This window comes from Hemiscyllium ocellatum, chromosome 8 (assembly GCF_020745735.1).
Source record: "Hemiscyllium ocellatum isolate sHemOce1 chromosome 8, sHemOce1.pat.X.cur, whole genome shotgun sequence".
NCBI classification, from domain to species: Eukaryota; Metazoa; Chordata; class Chondrichthyes; order Orectolobiformes; family Hemiscylliidae; genus Hemiscyllium; species Hemiscyllium ocellatum.
Window position 1 is genome coordinate 114,498,105 of NC_083408.1, and position 12,385 is coordinate 114,510,489.

At 47.3% G+C, this 12,385-nt stretch overlaps 1 protein-coding gene across 5 annotated transcripts in view; it reads right to left on the reverse strand.

Annotated features, from left to right (window-relative positions):
• LOC132818436 (probable G-protein coupled receptor 132) overlaps positions 1-12,385 on the reverse strand; it is a 101,842-nt gene that overhangs the window by 38,988 nt on the left and 50,469 nt on the right. The window contains exons 1-2 of one of the 5 annotated variants that reach the window (XM_060829488.1): positions 550-637; positions 280-452 (exon numbers count right to left, since the gene is read on the reverse strand). The exons of 3 other annotated variants lie outside the window; for them this stretch is intronic. The gene's annotated coding sequence lies outside the window, so the exon portion shown is untranslated. Of the gene's footprint in view, positions 1-279; positions 453-549; positions 638-12,385 lie in introns of those variants that run through there. One more of the 5 variants, XM_060829489.1, reaches the window with a different exon arrangement.

A 12,385-nucleotide genomic window follows, 5' to 3' on the forward strand; every position in this document is an offset into this window, starting at 1 on the left:
AAACACTCCCAGGACAGGGACAGGGACAGGGTTAGATACAGAATACAGCTCCCTCTACACTGTCCCCATCAAACACTCCCAGGACAAGGACAGGGACAGGGACAGGGACAGGGTTAGATACAGAGTACAGCTCCTATTGATGCTGCAATTAAAGCAAAACATTGCAGGTATTCAAAATCTAAAGCAAGCAACGAAAATGCTGGAGAAACACAACAGACACAAAGAAGGATCACTGGACTCAAAATGGTTACTATTTCTCCCTCCACAGATGCTCCGAACCTTGTTGAGTTTCTCCAGCAGTTTCTGGTTTTATCTTGGATTTCCAGCATCTGCCATTCTTTAGTTTTATCTCTGCAAAGCTGTGTCCGTGCATAGGGTGCGACTGACAGCACACAGTGAGGTGCATGTTCAATAGCACACGGCTGTGATAGAAACGAGTGTCAAACCTCCATCTGTTGGAAAACAGCAATACAGTTGGAGAACAGGAGCTCTGACTGAAAACATTCTGAAACATGCAGAGTGTGAGAGGCGTACACCATCCACACTGACCTGCTCGATAAGATGCTCTGTAGCAAGGCGAATTGTTCCCATTGCAATGTCACTGCCTGATGGCTGAGTCTGCAGCTGCCTTTGTCTGGGGAGGAAGGGAAACAGGCTGTCTGGTTTAGGACAGTTTCCTCCCCCAAGGACTTCGTAGGAAGTGTTTGTTTTAACCGTTTGCCAGGTTCTCATTGGTGAATCTAGCAACCACCTCAAACACAACTGAGCTGTGACAACACCACTTCAAAAAGCCTGCTTGACTACTCCCAGTACTACAACAACAACAACAAAACATTGATGTAGCACCTTTCACATAGCACCACCTTGCCAGGCTCTCTACAGAGAGCTTTACTGAGTCATTTCAAAATGAGGTAGCAGGTCAGGTGACCAAGAGGATGGTCAAAGAGGTCAGTTTTAAGGAGCATCTAGAAACATAGGAGTAGGCCATTCGGCCCCTCAAGCCTGCACCACCATTCAGTATAATTGAGGGTGATTACGCAATCACAGTATCCCATTCCCACTTACTCTCCATACCCCTATATCCCTTTAGCCACAAGGGCTACATCCAGCTCCCTCTTGAATAAATCTAACAAACTGGTCCCACAGCTTCCTGTGGGATAGAATTCCACTGGTTCACAACTCTCCGACTGAAGAAATGTTTCCTCATCTCAGTCCTGAATGGCTTACCCTTTATTCTTAGACGGTAACTCCCGAGTTCTGCACTTCCCCAACAACAGGAACATTCTTCCCACATTTACCCTGCTCAATCCCATCAGGATTTTATGTGTTTCTGTGAGACTCCACAACCTCATTTTTCTAAATTCCAGTGAGTACGAGCCCAGTCGATCTAAAATATTAATATTTAGGTTCCCTACAGAATGAAAACAGGCCCTTCAGCCCAACAAGTCCACACCTACCCTCCAAAGAGTAACCCACCCCCGCCCCTTATATTTACCCCTGATTAATGCAGCTAACACTATGGCCAATTTAGCATGGCCAATTCACCTGGTCTGAGGTAGGAAACCAGAGCACCCAGAGGAAACCCACACAGACACAGGGAGAATGTGCAAACTCCACACAGATAGTCACCCAAGGCTGGAATCCAACCCAGGTCCCTGGCACTGTGAGGCAGCAGTGCTAACCACTGAGCCACCGTGCCACGCAGGAAGAGGATTTGAGAGGGACAGGCATAGTCATAGAGTCAAAAAGTGTGGAAACAGACCCTTCAGTTCACCTCGTCTATACTGAACAAATTTCCCAAACTAATCGAGTGCCACTTGCCTGCATTTGGTCCAAACCCTTTACTAGTCTATTGTTCAGACAGCACAAAGCTGAGTCCTCAGTGCCAGAGTGAAGGAAATCAGAGATAGTCGAGAGGACTCAATGAGAGTCTCCTCCAGTCTGGAGAAGACAAGCAGGAGAATTTTAAAATTAAAGTTTTGCTGGACTTGAGCCAGTGAGAATGCAAGGGATGGGAATGGGTCATTCTGCTACACCCAGAACCCACACCCAGTCCCGTTTCTCCTCTAAGGACCCCATCATTTCAGATATCAGTCTTCAGCCAATCAATTACAGGACATTGGTTAGGCCACTTTCAGAATACTGTGTGCAATTCTGGTCTCCCTCCTATTGGAAGGATGTTGTGAAACTTGAAAGGGTTCAGAAAAGATTTACAAGGATGTTGCCAGGGTTAGAGGGTTTGAGCTACAGGGAGAGGCTGAACAGGCTGGGGCTGTTTTCCCTGGAGCGCTGGAGGCTGAGGGGTGACCTTATAGAGGTTAATAAAATCAGGAGGGGCACGGATAGGGTAAATAGACAAAGCCTTTTCCCTGGGGTGGGGGAGTCCAGAACTGGAGGGCATTGGTTTAGGGTGAGCGGGAAAAGATGTTCAAGGGACCTAAGGGAAACTTTTTCACACAGAGGGTGGTGCGTGTATGGAATGAACTGCCAGAGGAAGTGGTGGAGGCTGGTACAATTACAACATTTAAGAGGCATTTGGATGGGTATATGAATAGGAAGGGTTTGGAGGGATATGGGCTGGGTGCTGGAAGGTGGGACTAGATTGGGTCGGTATGGACACGTTGGACCAAAGGATCCACTCCATGTTGTACATAGGCTGAAGTGAGGACCGCAGATGCTGGAAACCAGAGTTTAGGTCAGAGTGGTGCTGGAAAAGCACAGCAGGTCAGGCAGCATCCGAGGAGCAGGAAAATCAACGTTTCGGGCAAAAACCCTTCATCAGGAATGAAGACAGGAATCCTCCAGGGTGGAGAGATAAATGGAAGGGGGGGATGGGGGTGGGGAGAAGGTAGCAAAGAGTACAATAGGTGAATGGGGGTGGGGATGAAGGTGATAGGTCAGAGAGGAGGGTGGAGCGGATAGGTGGGAAGGGAGATTGCCAGGTAGGACAGGTCATGAGGATGGTGCTGAAGATTGGAACTGGGGCAAGGTGGGGGGGAGGGGAAATGAGGAAACTGGTGAAGTCCACATTGATGCCCTGGGGTTGAAGTGTTCCGAGGCGGAAGATGAGGCGTTCTTCCTCCAGGCGTCTGGTGGTGAGGGAGCGGTGGTGAGGGAGGCCCAGGACCTCCATGTCCTCGGCTGAGTGGGAGGGGGAGTTGAAATGTTGGGCCACAGGGTGGTGGGGTTGATTGGTGCGGGTGTCCCGGAGATGTTCCCTGAAGCGCCCTGCAAGGAGGCGTCCAGTCTCCCCAGTGTAAAGGAGACTGCATTGGGGAGCAACTGATACAATAAATGATATTTGTGGATGTGCAGGTAAAACTTTGATGGATGTGGAAGGCTCCTTTGGGGCCTTGGATGGAGGTGAGGGAGGAGGTGTGAGCGCAGGTTTTGCAATTCCTGCAGTGGCAGGGGAGGGTGCCAGGACGGGAGGGTGGGTTGTTGGGGGGTATGGACCTGACCAGGTCATCACGGATACAATAGGTGAATGGGGGTGGGGATGAAGGTGATAGGTCAGAGAGGAGGGTGGAGCGGATCCATGTTATACATCTCTATAAATCCATGATATCAAGAAACAGCTGGAGGTACAGGATATGCAAAGGCAAAGGGCCCTGACAACATTCCTGCAACAGTACTGAAGACCTGTGTTCCAGAACTTGCTGCTCCCCTAGCCAAGATGTTCCAGTACAGTTACAACACTGGCATCTACCCGACAATGTGGAAAATTGCCCAGGTATGTCCTGTACACAAAAAGCAGGACAAGTCCAACCTGGCCAATTACCACCCCATCAGTCTACTCTCAATCATCAGTGAAGGGATGGAAGGGGTCACCAACAGTGCTATCAAGCAGCACCTGACCAGCTATAACCTGCTCAGTGAGGCCCAGTTTGGGTTCTGCCAGGGCCAATCAGCTCCTGACCTCATTCCAGCCTTGGCTCAAACATGGACAAAAGAGCGGAATTCCAGAGGGGAGGGAAGGGTGACAGCCCTTGATATCAAGGAGCCCTGGCAAAGATGGAATCAATGGATATCGGGGGAAAACACTCCTCTGGTTGGAGTCATATCTGGCACACAGGAAGATAGTTGTGGTTGTTGGAGGGTCAGCCATCTCAGCTCCAGGACAGACTTCATTACTAAGTGTACAGAAGACTGCATGCCCCAGAAATTAATGGGAATGATTCCCAAGATTTGGAGATGCCGGTGTGGGACTGGGGTGTGCAAAGTTAAAAATAAGTCTCTAACGGATGAGAGACTTAACAAACAATCAAGCTATTTTTCAATGTATAATTTCAGTTACATTACACTGTGAACTTTTGCTATAAATTCTGTGTCCTACAATGTATACTCCACAACCACCTGATGAAGGAGCAGCGCTCTGAAAGCTAGTGCTTCCAATTAAACCTGTTGGACTATAACCTGGTGTTGTGGAATGATTCCTAACTGGAAACTATGAATGAACCGGGAAATCCCCTCCCTACTGAAGTCCAGGTCTGAGACGTAAAGTCAGGCAACCCTGACCTACACAGGAGATCCAGGTTCCACCGTCATAAAGGCATGAGAGATGCTGTGAGGCAATATCAATCTAAGCTTGAGTCCTAGACCAATCAGATCATCACCTGTCTTTTGTGGCAAGGTTTATGTGACACAACAGGTTACAAAGCAACATCGATCAGAATCGCAGGCAACAGACCATCCGCACTGAGCTCAATGCACTCTCGCCTTGCTGTGAACAGAATGCAGTGAAACAGTGTCACCTGTTCAGACAGCCCCAGGTGTCCCTGTCCCCACGGTCACTCCTGCTAAGGTCAGATCAGCTTTTGGAGAGTGAACCCAGGGAAAGTGACTGGCCTGGGTGGAGTCTCCAGACATGCACTCAGATCCAGGACTGACCAGCTGGTGGGTGGATTCGCAGATATTTTTTTTTAGATTAGATTTACAGTGTGGAAACAGGCCCTTCGGCCCAACAAGTCCACACCGACCCGCCGAAGCGAAACCCACCCATACCCCTACATTTACCCCTTACCTAACACTACGGGCAATTTAGCATGGCCAATTCACCTGACCCGCACATCTTTGGACTGTGGGAGGAAACCGGAGCACCCGGAGGAAACCCACGAACCTCTCTTCACTACGATCAGAAGTCCTGACCTGCTTTAAGAAGACCACTACCATCCCAATGCCAATGAAATATCCTGCAGCGTGTCTCAATGCATCCCGCCTGGTAGCTCTGACTGCCATCATTATGAAATGCTTTGAGAGGTGAGTCATGGCTGACATCAGCTCCAGCCTCCCAGCCTGCCTCAATCCTTCACACTTTGCCTACCAGTGTAATGGTGTAGACACCATCCCCCTGGCCCTACACCATCCCTGGAACATCTGGGTAACAGGGATACCTACGTCAGGCTCCTATGTATTGGTTACAGTTCTGCCATCAACACCAAAATTCCAAACAAACCCATCTCTAAACTCTGAGACCTCAGTCTCGGCTCCCCCCTCTCTAACTGGATCCTCGACTTCCTGCCCCACAGATCAAAGTCAGTAAGGATAGACAGCAACCCCTTCTCCACAATAACCCTCAACATCTGTGTCCGCAAGGCTGTGACTCAGCTCCCTACTATACTCCCGAAACACTCATACTGTGTGGCCAAATTCTGTCCAGATCTCCAGGGTAGCATCATGGCTCCGTAGTTAGTACTACTGCCTCACAGTGCCAGAGACCGAGGTTCAATTCCAGCCTCAGGTGACCGCATGGAGTTTGCACATTCTCCCCGTGTCTGTGTGTGTTTCCTCTGGCAGCTCTGGTTTCCTCCCAAAGTCCAAAGATGTGCAGGTCAGGTGGATTGGTCACACACTCAATTGCCCACAGTGTCTGGCTGGGTGGGTTGGCCATGAAAACTGCAGGGTTACGTGTCTGGGTGGGATGCTTTTCAGAGTGTCACTGGGGATTTGATGGGCTGAATGGCCTGTAGGGATTCTATGATTCCAGATCCCAACAGCAGGATATATAGCTATTCTGCCTGCTCCAGCTGTTTGTAACAGCAATTGAATTAAATAAACTCCGTTGCACGTTCTACAGAGCTCTGCAATGCCTCTTTAATCAAGCATTTGAACATCAGAAAACTATTGCTGAATCTGCTTCCATCGCCCTTCCAGATCATTGAAACTCATTCCCTAAAAAACATTTCCTTGTTTAAACTCTTGTGCCAATTGTCCCCTGATTATGTACCACCCTCACCTTCGATTGGTTTGATTTGATTTGTTGTTGTTCTGTGTACCTAAGTACAGGGATGATGTGGAGGAGCCGGTGTTGGACTGGGGTGTACCAAGGTAAAAATCACACAACACCAGGTTATAGTCCAACAGGTTTAATTGGAAGCACTAGCTTTCAGTAGCCCACCTGATGAAGGAGCAGTGCTCTGAAAGCTAGTGTGCTTCCAAATAAACCTGTTAGACTATAACCTGGTGTTGTGTGATTTTTAACTTTATAATCTGGTGTTGTGCAATGTTTAACTAAGCACAGTGGAAAGTTTGGTTTGGCGAGCAGTACAGACAGATCATATTAAACAAGGACATTCTGAGCATAGGGTACTTAATCAGTGCAGTGAGAGAGAGACTCACTGAAATAGAGGGAGGAAGAGAGCTTCTTCAAGGAAGGCATCCTCTGGGGGGTGCAGTGAGAGAACGCTTCAGAGAACACCTCAGGGACGCCCGGACCAACCAACCCAACCACCCCGTGGCTCAACACTTTAACTCTCCCTCCCACTCCACCGAGGACATGCAGGTCCTTGGACTCCTCCACCGGCAGAACATAACAACACGACAGCTGGAGGAGGAGCGCCTCATCTTCCGCCTGGGAACCCTCCAACCACAAGGTATGAATTCAGATTTCTCCAGTTTCCTCATTTCCCCTCCCCCCACCTTGTCTCAGTCGGTTCCCTCAACTCAGCACCGCCCTCCTAACCTGCAATCTTCTTCCTGACCTCTCCGCCCCCACCCCACTCCGGCCTATCACCCTCACCTTGACCTCCTTCCACCTGTCCCACCTCCATCGCCCCTCCCCCAAGTCCCTCCTCCCTACCTTTTATCTTAGCCTGCTTGACTACTCTCTCTCATTCCTGATGAAGGGCTTGTGCTCGAAACGTCGAATTCCCTATTCCTGAGATGCTGCCTGGCCTGCTGTGCTTTGACCAGCAACACATTTTCAGCTTCTGTATCTTCAGCCTGGTGGGAGAGGTCATAGGAGATCATTACTGGGGTGGGAGGGGTCTTTGATGTTGGCAATGTCTTCACAGCAACGAGGAGTGCAGGTGGAGTCCATTAATGGGAGGTTGGCTTCAGTGATGGTCTGGGCTGTGCACACAACCTTTTGTAGTTTCTTACAGTCCTGGGCAGACCAGCTGCTGTACCAGGCTGTTATGCACCCAGACAGTATGCTCTCGATGGTGCATCTGTAAACATTGGTGAGGTTCCGTGCAGACATGTGGAATTTCCTGCAACTCCTGAGGAAGAAAAGGCGTTGTTGTGCCATCTTGACACGGGAGGTCCAGGACACAATTGTTGGTTATCGTAATTCTCTACCTTAAGGACAGCCCCAACTACACCAGTCTCCTCAATTCCCTCAAACTGTCTATCCTTCTCATAAAGGCTTGGAAAACTCTGCTAGGACAGTGTTGGAGGGACCTTTGATAAGTAGGGTCCGAAATACGAGCGAGATTACGGTCTGAAAAGTGTGCTGAAAGTTTATATTTATCGTTAGACAAATGGAAACTTGGGTTGGAAAGTAGAGCTCGGCAGTTTTTGGATTTTCTATTCTGCGAAGAGATCGTGCTTTATTTCCAGGGAGCAGAAATGCATCAATATCACCAGTGAATCACAGCCAGGGATTCCAAGAAGGTACGACTGTTTGTACATAACACTTCAAGTTACCCGTTGGGGTAATAGGTGAGACGTTTCCTGTGTTGAGCTTTTGCAAACCAGGAAAGCGAGAAACCAGAGGCCAGCGGCAGATCAATTCGAGCAGGTGTGCCGGTTGACAGACCATAAATAGGCAAAGTAACTAGAAAAAAAACTCACCAGAGTTCTCTTCCTGAGGGTTTGGTGAGAAAGATCAGTGGGTTAGCTGCTGGCCGTCTGCCGAAGAGGGGGCAAAAGAGAGAAACACAACCGGCAAAGGTGCAGACAATTTCTAACAAAAATAAGATGAGTAAAAAGTTAAACAGTAAAAATAGGAACGATGTCTGACTCAGACTGAATGTTTGCTAAAATAGGGTCATGTACAGCACAGGAACAGAGCCTTCAGTCTAACCCATCCATGCCGACCAGATATCCCAACCCAATCTAGTCCCACCTGCCAGCACCCGGCCTATATCCCTCCAAACCCTTCCTGTTCATATACCCATCCAAATGCCTTTTAAATGTTGCAATTGTACCAGTCTCCACCACTTCCTCTAGCAGCTCATTCCACCACCTTCTGTGTGAAAAAGTTGCCCCTTAGGTCTCTTTTATATTTTTCCCCTCTCACCCTAACCCTATGCCCTCTGGTTCTGGACTCCCCCACCCCAGGGAAAAGATTTTGCTATTTATCCTATCCATGCCCCTCATGATTTTATAAACCTCTATAAGGTCACCCCTCAGCCTCTGACGCTCCAGGGAAACAGCCCCAGCGTATTCAATCTCTCCCTGTAGCTCAAACCCTCCAACCCTAGCAACATCCTTGTAAATCTTTTCTGAACCCTTTCAAGTTTCACAAATTGCACACAATACGCCAAAAGTGGCCTAACCAATGTCCTGTACAGCCACAACATGACCTCCAAATTCCTGTACTCAATACTCTGACCAATAAAGGAAAACATACCAAATGCCTTCTTCACTATCCTATCTACCTGCAACTCTACTTTCAAGGAGCTATGAACCTGCACTCCAAGGTCTCTTTGTTCAGTAACACTCCCTAGGATCGTACCATTAAGTGTATAAGTCCTGCTAAGATTTACTTTCCCAAAATGCAGCACTTCGCATTTATCTGAATTAAACTATCCAGGTGGATAGTGCTTTTAAGAAGGCATACGGTGTGTTAGGTTTCATTCGTAGAGGGATTGAGTTCTGGAGCCACAATATCACGCTGCAACTATACAAAACACTGGTGCGGCCACACTTGGAATACTGTGTACAGTTCTGGTCACCCCGTTACAGGAAGGATGTGGAAGCATTGGAAAAGGTGCAGAGGAGATTTACCAGGATGCTGCCTGGTCTGGAGGGAAGGTCTTATGAGGAAAGGCTGAGAGACTTGGGTCAGTTCTCATTGGAAAGAAGAAGGCTAAGGGGGGATTTAACAGAGACATACAAGATGATCACAGGATTAGATAGGGTAGACAGTGAAAGTCTTTTTCCTAGGATGATGATGTCAGCGTGTACGAGGGGCTTAACTACAAATTGAGGGGTGATAGATTTAAGACAGATGTCAGAGGCAGGTTCTTTACTCAGAGAGTGGTAAGGGTGTGGAATGCCCTACCTGCTAATGTAGTCAACTCAGTCGCAATAGGGAGATTTAAACAATCCTTGGATAAGCACATGGATGATTTTGGTATAGTGTAGGGGGACGAGCTGAGAAACGTTCACAGGTCGGCGCAACATTGAGGGCTGAAGGGCCTGTTCTGTGCTGCATTGTTCTATGTTCTATGTTCTAACTCCAGCTGCCACTCCTCAGCCCATTGACCCATCTGATCAAGATCCTGTTGTAATCTGAGGTAACCTTCTTCGCTGTTCACCACACATCCAATTTTGGTGTAATCTGCAAATTTACTAACTGTACCTCTTATGTTCATATCCAAATAATTTATATAAATGACAAAAAGTAGAGGACCCAGCACCAATCCTTGTGTCACTCCACTGGTCACAGACCTCCAGTCTCCAAATGGCTAGTTCTCCCTGTATTCCATGAGATCTAAATTTGCTCACCAGTCCCCCATGGAGAATTTTGTCGAAAGCCTTACTGAAGTCCATATAGATCACATCTACCACTCTGCCCTCATAATCCTCTTTGTTACTTCTTCAAAAAACTCAATCAAGTTTGTGAGATGTGATTTCCCACACACAAAGCCATGTTGACTATCCCTGATCAGCCTTTGCCTTTCCAAATACATGTACATCCTGTCCCTCAGGATTCCCTCCAACAACTTGCTAACCACCGAGGTCAGGCTCACCGGTCCATAGTTCCCTGGCTTGTCTTTATCGCCCTTCTTAAACAGCGGCGCCATGTTGCTGGGTTAAAGCACTGAATCTTCCTTTTTGCTGTTTGCAATAATATATTTACACATTGTCATAAATAGAAGACCATAGGGTGATAGGAAATAAGAACAGGAGGAGGCTGTTCAGCCCCTCAAGTCTGCTATGCCGTTCTATAAGGTCATGGCTGATCCAAAATTCCTCATGTCCTATTTCTTGCCCTTTTCCTGGATTCCTCAACAGATGAACAATCTGTCTGTCTCAGTCTTAAATATACACAAAGACTTTGCCTCACAGTGCTCTGTGGCAGCAAGTTTCATAGACTCACAGCTATCAGACTCACAGCTATCAGATGGGAGGCACCTTCATGATTGTTCCTCACTTTGTAATAAATTTGTGTTCTTTTATTAAAGTAGAATTAACAGCCTAATGTGAATATGCTCACTGGCTGGTTACCATGGTAATCAGATTGTGAAGAAAGACTATGTTCTGTCAAGTCAGGCCTCACTCTAAGACAGATATAGCATTGGACAGATGTTGTTACACACCTCTGGGGCAGGTAGGACCTTCTTGGATCCTGGCTCCTGGCTCAGAATTTGGGATGCTATCACTGCAACAGAACAATCCAGGGAATTAAAGGCTGGTGTGGAAGCTGACAACGTGGGCGAGTATGGGGATCGAACTTGTGACCTATGACTTGTCTAGAATTACCATCAGCTTGATCATAATCAAAACCTAAATCAAAGCAAAATGGTTATTGAGGAGAAGTCAACAACTGTGACCCAGAGAGAGTAATTTGAGGAAGAAGGAATCTCATTAAAGTCAGATTGGGTGAGAGATGGTCTGCTGGTACACCATATAGATGTCATTAGTTTCACACCTTCACAGAAGTGAGCTTCATAGTGACACAATTCATGCCTGGCCTTCAAACCCAAGGGTGAATCACAGACCAATGTTTGGGTACAATAACAACAATTAAAAGGCATCAGGATGGGTACATGAATAGGAAGGGTTTAGAGGGTTAAGTGCTGGCAAATGGGATGAGACTAATTTAGGATCCCTGGTCAAGGAGATCTGGCATAGACAAGTTGGCCGACAGCTTATAGGTGCAGATGGATCTGGATAACAGGCAACAGGCATTAGAACAACATCCCAAGGCAATTCATAGTGGTGTCATCTAACATGCATTTGATCCTGGACACCATCTAAGACAAAGCAGCATACTTGATAATCACTCCATCCACCTCCTTCAATAACCACTCCCTCCATCACCGACACTCAGTAGCAGCAGTGTGGACCATCTACAAGATGCACTGCAGAAATTCATCAAAATTCCTCAAACAGCACCTTCCAAACCCACAACCATTTCCATCTAGAAGGATGACAGCAGCAGATACATGGGAACACCATCTCTGGCAAGTTCCCCTCGGAGCTACTCACCATCCTGACTTGGAAATATATCGCCGTTCCTTCAGTGTCACTGGGTCAGAATCCTAGAATTCCCTCCCTAAGGACATTATGGGTCTAACTACCAAACATAGACTGCAGTGGTTCAAGCAGGCAGCACATCCCCACCTTCTCAAGGGGCAACTAGGGACAGGCAATAAATGTTAGGGCCAGACAGTGACACCCACAAAAATGAATAAATATCATCCAAGTTCAGTGGGTAATATGGAGGGCAAATAGAATATTGGTCTTTATTTCAAAGGGAATGGAATATAAATATAATGATAAAACTGTACAAGGCCGGGTCAAACCACAGTTGGAATACTGTGAACAATTTTGGATTGTCACCTACCTAAGGAAAGATACACTAGAGGTATCCAGAAAAGGTATATTCGGCTGATCCCAGGTAGGGAGGGATTGAGGAGAGGCTGAGAAGATTGGACCTGTACTTATTTGAATATAGAAGATTGAGGGTCAGAGCAGAGCCACTGAACTGAATGGTCTACGCTGACCATGTTATATGGTCTTACAATGAGCCAAATCATTCACTTAATTTTTCCAGCTGGTGAGCTAGTGATAGTTTTACATAGTGATAGTGACTGAACAGAACCCCAAGTTAATGTTGCAGGCACATGGATTTGAATCTCACTGGAGCAGAAGGTGAAATCTGAGGTCATTAAGTCTGGAATTAAAAGCCAGTCCAATAGCAACTGTTAAC